This window comes from Bombus affinis, chromosome 12 (genome assembly GCF_024516045.1).
Source record: "Bombus affinis isolate iyBomAffi1 chromosome 12, iyBomAffi1.2, whole genome shotgun sequence".
Classification (NCBI taxonomy): Eukaryota; Metazoa; Arthropoda; class Insecta; order Hymenoptera; family Apidae; genus Bombus; species Bombus affinis.
The window spans coordinates 2,006,528-2,015,178 of record NC_066355.1 but is presented as its reverse complement, the minus strand read 5'-3'; positions in this window follow the sequence as shown (position 1 = coordinate 2,015,178).

Here is an 8,651-nt window from a genome sequence, read left to right as displayed (position 1 = left end):
AAAGACAGCTCGTTTTTTGCATGTGCCAGGATACCAACGAATAAAATGCATAAGCGAACACGAGATGATTCCTTACGAAAAAATAGAAAGAGGATACATACGTAATAAATTTTTTCGTGCGCTCTTTCGTTTTCGAACAAATCGAGTTTGAAAATTTATCTAGTATACTTGAACATGGCTAATTTTGTATCGAACAGAAGTAAATAATCGACCGGGGGTACTCCGCGTGTGAAAATGAATGGAAGATATAGAATAAAATTTGAACACAGGACTTTTTTTCCAAGGAAAATAAATTTCAAAATTTATCATATGCCTGTGCACTTGCTTAATTCTTAACTAAACATGCTAAAACTCTACTTCCTTGGATATGAGGCCTTAAACGAAAAAATTGTATTCCGCATTTTTTACCTATTTCGCGTATAGAATGACCTCTTTCTATTCGTTTACTATACCTAATCAAGTTCAATTATAGTTGAGAAACTCGATTTTCTCAAAAACGAAGCCTCGGACGGAAAAATTTTAATCTATATTTCCTTCTTATATTTTCATAAGGAATCGCCTCATGCCCGCTTATACATGTTATTTCGTCAGACTCTGTATATTATGGTTTAAAATATTATGCTTTATAGGTATGTCCAAAATAAACGGGCTTTCACATTCTGACTCTAAAATTCCAACTTGTCAACTCATTCCGCATTCGTGAACATCCTCATTGGTTCAACCAAGAGGAACTCCGAGTATTCTCCCGCAGCAAGCCGACCGAACGGCTGCCATAATCGCATTTCAGATCACTCACTGTCAGTCTGCCGTTATCTGTTAAGACAACAAAATATTTCTATAAGCTCGCCCACGCGAATATTTCCAAGTGTCAGACCGTGATCTTAACGCTCTCGAGAGACAATCGTTCGACAGGACATTCACGACGATATTCTCTGAAAATGTATATACTATAGTACGAGTGTGGTGCACGCGTGTACGTGTACGTAGTTGCTTTCGTGCTCGTATATCCGCGACGTTCCGAGGGCGAAACTGCACGGTGAACACGGAACTTTATCGTCTGCCGTGTACAAGCACATGGTGACCGCCCGCACCCTTGCCGTTTATAAATATATAGTCGGTTGATCTTCTTTTTTCAGTTTTCGTTCTTTCTATTTCTTCCTCGACGCGACGAGGTCAGCCACGAGAGAACAGAACGTATTCGAATGATCGCAGTATGCATACACGCGGGCATGCACGCGGGTATGCACACGGCCATGTTACGCGGTAGCAAGCAAGGGCTATGTCCGGGTCAATGTTGCATAGCTGCAGGATGCACGTCGATGCACATGTATGCACTGGCGAGCTGCCCTCGCGCAGATACGCGAGGAGAATCGTTGGAATGCACGGGGAAATTTGCCCATTTATAGATCGCTACCTGCCTTTATTATGTATATCGCAGTTATTGCAAGTTTGAATGCACAGCTGTACACGTACTCGCATCGGCGATTTGCCTTTGCGTTCTTTCACTTGCTGCTTTTTTTATTCTAGTTCAATACGGAGAATTTCTTTGACACGCGATGCTGAAACAGATATGGTGAAATATGCTGGCGCTGGATAGGTCGCGTCATTATATTGCAGCAGGATTTCGATTAACACATTCAGTTTCAAATCGATACATATACAATGTATCTCGAGGAGGAGGAAATTCTTCAGTTCCGATGTCGATACATGTATCGACATTGCATTTTGTTTATTTAATATTTCTCAACAATCTGACCTATGCATTAGCCATTTTTTAAGGACAACCAAATGAAAAGAAAATTATTTTCAGTTCAATTCAATACGAAATATAGGAATACTAGAATAATCGAGAGATGAATAACGTGAGAAAATTTATTCTTTATTCTTAGAAGATCTATTTTCTTTTAGAATATAATCATAAGCAAAGGTATACGTTCGGTAGGTATATGTTTATACATATGCGTTTGTTTTAATTCGTGTAATGGAGAATCTGCCTATTTTGATTAGTATAAAGGAAATCGTTTTGAAAATTCTATGAGGAAAACTGGAAAATCATACTGAGAAATTTTTGTTTCTTATCTGAGTTCGAGTTCACCTACGAGACTACATTTGTCCTTTTGTATCGATACAGTGGTAGGAAAATTAAAAATTTCCAGGTTTATAGAATACGTCGATCCGTACTTTGAATATTGGGAATTATAAGCTTTTAAAGAGTAAGTAGACACCCTTGTAAAATCGCTGTGAAGATTATTTAATCATCTGATATTACCTAAATCAAACTTTTTCATCTGCCTGTACCTCCTTTGTCCTGCAACTATCTCTATCTTTAGTACCTGCAACCTTTGTTCCTTTGATTCAACTCTCCCAATTTCACCTTAACTCAGAAACACTTCCATTTTCTACAATGTAAACACACGATATCCAATGAAACATTGGAAAGGCCGGCAAAATGTCAGAGTCATTCCTCGTATGTCTCAGCAGACGTTTTCACACCACTCGAAAAGGAGAGAAACTATGAACGGATGTAGGAGAATCCGATGAGCGTACGCCACTGGATCGGTGTCTCTTGAGGATTCAACGAGATCTTTGAAAATCAGCTCTCGAAGGGAAGAAGACACGGTCGGTCGGCTGGAAACGATCGAAGGAAGGATCGGCTGGAGCTGGCTCGAGCAGAAAAAGCGTGCATTGTCGATGCGTTGCAGGGACCGCATGGACCCTGTCAGCCATAACAAATTGTGACTTCGGTAGCCGGACGCGGTGTTGCGGCCGTAGCACGGTCACGTGATTAATTGTAACGTCGTGGCCGCATGGCTCGCTCGATTTTTTCCACGAAATTATTTGCATGTCAAGGCGGATTGATGGAAACGCAGGAAAGGCGAGCAGAGCACGAACGTGGATAGCGCGGATCCGAATGCAACGTGCAACCACGCCAACGTGTATTTGTGTTACACACAAAGCCATGATGCAGAGGAAGAGCGCAAGAAATCCCCATTCCTGCCAGAACATTTAACTTTCAAATGGGCCGCCCGATCAAACGCGCCACGGCGACGTGCGCACCACGAAGGCCGGATTTTCGAGAGCGTATAATTTCCGCTTGAAATGCGAATTTCCGCGATGTCGCTGCTCGATAAGTGGCGCAGTCGACAATGTTACCGAGAATGGCGAATTAATCGACAAGAAGAACACGGACACTGAAAAACTTGGTCGGAGAAAAACTTCCCAAGACGAAAGGTTTCGACTATCTTCGTTTGCTCGGCTGATAGAGCGGAGAAAACGAGAGGAATATCTAAGTTATATACATCGTGTGAAATACTAACTATTAGCGAATTATTCGGTAAGATCGTTGGAAACCTGCGAACGATGTAAAAATATATACGATCTACGTATGCGCGGATAAACTTTGTCACTTAAGTTCGGCTATAACTTGGAGAACTGACAATTTGCACGTAGCAATTGGAATAAATCTTTCACACCTATATATAGCAGCTCCAAAAAGTACTTATAAATACTTTCATTTTCCAATGAATTCCATTTTCATTCGGTCGCGTAACTTTCAACTATCCTTTGGAAAGTTAGTATACGCTGACAAAGTTGTTCGTCGAATAACTGTAATTGCTTAAGTTGCATTGCATCTTATTGGTTGTTTGTGAATGATTTCTAAGAAAGAGATACTCAACCAACAAAATATTATAGAAAATGCAAAAACCTTCCATTCTCCACCATAGATTATATTCTAAATAGTTCGATGCGACGAAATTTGCATTTAAATCAGTTCCTCAAAAACTCAACCAAATAACTCTCTCCAAATAACTAAAAAACTCTCTCATACATTCATAAAATAGCCAACGAACGAATGTTCGAGCAAAGAAATAGCAAGCAGAGTCGATTTGCATCGACGAAAGCTAAGAAAATGAAGAGCCATCGATGCAGAGCCATTGGTCCACGCGACTGTAAACAGAGAGAGAGAAGCACATACGCTTCTGCCCTTCGATTTCTTGCGCTATTGGCGCACAGTCCAAGATTCGGGGCCCATAAAGAACGGCCGGAAGACAATGCAACGACACAACTCACAAAGAGACAAAGCCCCCAACTGGCGGTCGGCCACGAAGATGATATCACATGCTTTACGATCGTTCCATGGATACTTTATGCCCCACTCCGCCCTCTTCCAATGCTTTTCGACGTTTGCTTTGCGTTTCCTTTCGACTTTTTCTCTCTTTCTCTCTTTCAACACTCGCCAGTGCTTCTTGATATAAGAATATGCAGATGTCGCGTGATGAAATATCCACGCCGGTTGTCCCTTCTTTTCTTCTATCGTTGCCCTTGCCCCTTACTTCGCAACTTCGTCTTCTTGTTTTAGCTTCTTGGCCTCTCTTCCGAAGGCAAGAGGAGTTACACGATCCCCTCGACCGCCCTAACCTTCTCCATGGACTGACGTTTCTATTTATAAGAGAGGTTCGCGGCCACTCATCACCGTGACTCTGTAGAACACGATTTACGAATGTACAAACCTCGAGTTATGTAATTACGCTCCACGACAGTGATACTTTGTATGGAAATGTAGAAAGATGAACTACTGTCCACAAGGAACATGTCAGATTCATGAATACATCCTGTCGATTTGTGTACGAGGGTTTTGGAGCTTAGAAGATACGAGAAGAATTACATAAGTATTGGTAGACTGTGGAGATATAGGAAATTGAAATATAACTTCGAAAAGGACAATAAATAGTCAACGAAGAATAATCGTATTTGAGATAACTAATTCAACAAACTCGAGTAGTATGACGAAACTTGGCCTAAGAATATTTTCAGATCAGTGACAAGATGTCGTGTCAAGCTATAATAATCGATAATACGGGAAATGGAAAACATATTGATGAAAATGCGCAGCGAACACGAGCATAAATAAGATAATTATATATGTGAATTTACATAAAAATTTGTCGTCTATATCTATTATATAATTAACCCATAATCTATCATATAATTCGTTAATAAAATTTCCAAAAACGATAACTCTAATAACTCTTCGAAAATCTATTGTAAAATCAGAGACAAAACAAGCATCGCCTGTTTGAAAGTATCATCCTGCGTAACAGAGATGAAACTATCCGGTCTAAAAACCGGCGATAACGAGTAGAAACGACATCGTGCACATTAATTTGCACACGGTCGTACGTACAGCGTGAATCATCGACCCTTTGATGGCCGCCGTTCATGTTCCCCGACAGAAAGATTCGCGGCTCTGCGATCCCTCAATCGATTCTTGAATAATGAAATTCCACGATGACGTTATCGTGTAGGAAATGAGTTACGTGATTGTCATACGTCCCGGGAGTACTATGGCGAGATGTCGAACGTCCTTTCGAGGTTGCTGCTGGCTGCTGGCTGCTGCCTATTGTAAGCTGTCCAGACACAGAGCGCTTGGGAATAAGATTCGTGATGGAATTCATCGCGACTGTCATTGTTCGAAACGTTTGATCGGGAAGACAATGGTGGAGGGATGGGTTTCAGTCAACCAGTGGTTCTCTCTAATTTTTTATCCTGCTATATTAGTATAATTTGCAGGGTATTATTTAGATCTCATATATTATATTTATTTCGATATTTATATATATTTATATGTCTTATAAGGATTCATTAGTTTATGACATATTATCAAGTAGTAAAAAAATTTTCTGTAGTCCCTGATATGAAAATAAACAGGGTCGTAATGCTTTGATGTAACGATCGATACCTATCGAAGGATCGAATCAATTGCAAAAAAGTATAAAATTAACAAAATACACTACGACTTTTAGTTCGTAGTTAACGAACTAAACAACTTTGTTGAGCATATTGAAAGACTATTTTGAAGATGATTTTCTGATTCACCATTTTTAAAAAATTGTATTTGTTGAATACATAGCGTGATTAATTACTTTTAGTATGTTAGACGGAACGATAAATCGATTACGAACAATTACATTTTGAAGTAAATTGAGATGTTCTAAAAGAAAATGATGGAAATTTTTATCCTAACAGAGAAAGTAATGTAATCAAAATTTCTTCAAAAGTGGTTCAAATTTACAGCTGAGTCCATATATCCACATCGCCCCAAAATAACTCTCAGCCATACCTACTCTACCAGTATCGAGCAGAATGTTTCGTGTAACCCTAATTACTTGCACGACATCTGCTCCGTCCCAGATGTGTCTCTAATTTTACCGTCCGAACATGATAAATTGGAAAAGCGTGTGTTATCCGATTTTTCACATTCATACCTAAAAATCCTCGCGCCAAATGCTTCTAATGAACGAAACTTAATATCTATCGGACATATCGAGCAGCAGAACAATCGACATTGTCGCGTTACTCTGCAAAGCCAAGAATAACAAACATTTTCTTTCGACCGAAGTAGCCGAAAGCCCACTCGAAAAGATCTATTTAACGAATAATCGAGACTACGCTTCTTTCTCGAGTGCGGCGAAAGAGAGGCGTCTCAAAGGTCTGGCAACAATGGATACTCATCGTTCTCCCTTGTGATTCGATATGCGTTTGATGGACGTGAAGATGGCCCTGGCTTTCTTTAACTTGAGCCCCTCACATCGAGAACGAGAACCCCTTTTTTGCCGACTATCAGTGAGATATCACCTGCTGTTTGGAAAGCCAACCTCGAAATACATATTGAGGCACACTGTTCGATCCTGATGCGGCACACGCGTCACTTCTCAAGTAGAATCATCTCGAAGGTGAAATAGAGGATCGACTTAATCATCTCGCATCACTGATACCAGCAGAATAATTCTTTTCTAATTCTTTAAAAACAACGAGCCTTTTATACAATCTTGATTTTGTTTGGATAAAATCATTCAAGTAGTATTGCGTTCTTCGTTTAGTAAATGAAGAGATGACTCACAGTCAGTAAATAACTTTGGTCGTAGATGAAACTAATCGTTATATTCCACATATATCTATATATGGTAAGTTGCGTCGAATGAGTTTATATCAAACTTGAAAAATTATTCCGGCAAACGTTTATACAAATACAAAATACTAAATAAAATAAACAATTACTTCATGCGGTACCTAAACAAAAAAATAAATCGAAGAGAATTATCTACCTACTCGAATAAACTAACGCATAATTATTTCGATATAACGTCTATAGTCACGTCGATAATATATTTTATTATTTAAATTATTAACGTACGATTTTCCAATCTATCTAATCGGTCAAAAATACATAACTTTTTAGCGAAATTGTTTTTTTTACTATATAATATATTTTTTGTAATTCTAGTGCTATATCTTCCTTTTTTAATATGGTAATATACAGAACGAAAGAAAGCAAATGTTTCTATAAATACGAAAATGTGATTGTTCGTTCGTACGAAAAAATAAATTAAAAATAGTCGATTAACTATGTCTGTGTTTCACACGGGCATGAACGTTAAAACGTTAGCCGCCACTGTGGTCATCGGTAAACAGTGTTAGTAAACTGTTTAGAGTAAATAAACTCAGATAAATTTCATGGAGAAGAAAATTGTCAACAATGTGAATAGATTTAGACACTGTCATTACCTTGATATTGTCAGAGAGAAAACGCGTAAATACAAAGTATAGGTAATGTTTTGTAAAAGACGTGTGTAAAATTGGGTGCAAAACATTAAATATTATAATGTAGCGTATTTCAAGCTATTACATGCTTTTTGAACGCGGATTTCTCCAATTCTTGAACCGTGTTAAAGCAACACTGTGTTGTACGAGGATTTCGCAAATTCTCAAGTTCTGTTAGTACGAATCCGTATTGTAAATTGTAAGACGTAATAGTACGACATTATACGGGAAATGTCTCCATATAAAATTCGCGTGACAGTCAACATATTAAGGAGTCAAACAATCATCTTATCATCTTTAAAACTAACATCTTCGAAGCAACTAACGGAGATGGTTCATCACCGTACGATTGAGCCATACAATCGCACGCCGAGCAGCTTGCTTCCGGTTGCAGAAACGAACCGAAATATACTCGTAAGTCAGCCGAAGAGCTCTGGCTGTCGCACGTCGTCCGCGGTTGAATTTATTAAACTACTCTTAATGCAGTGCGCCTAGTAACGCGGAATAAACGACCGTGACCGGCTACTCGATACTCGTTCGTACACCCACGCGACCCAACCGCCGCTTGCTCGACTCAGCACCAAGTTGATTTTGCAGCCTCGCGCGACAAGGCGCGGCGAAGTGAGATATCTAAGATAGCTGGGGCAAGATCGACCCTCGATCGGCCACCACCATTATTCTTTAGTCCGTAAAAGGCACGAAGCCACCGCGCCAGGAAATACAGAAGCTGTCGCCGCTAACAATAAGTAGATCGCCCACGCCAACTCTCATTCAAACCCTTCCTATGTACCTAACCGTCTAACGATCTAGCAATTGTGAAACTTCTGATCGATTTCGTGTAGCATTTCATTGTGAAGATAACGATGTCATATTTTGATTAGGGGCACCGAGATCAAGTTGACATAGTTTAAAATTCTGAGATGGGCAGGTTGTCATTGTGAGGAAAATTATTTCTTGTTGCAACATGTGTATGTTGTTTATGGAATAAATTGATGAAATGATACTCCTTCTTATAGCTACTATAATTTGGAAGTATTCTACGTTTGAGT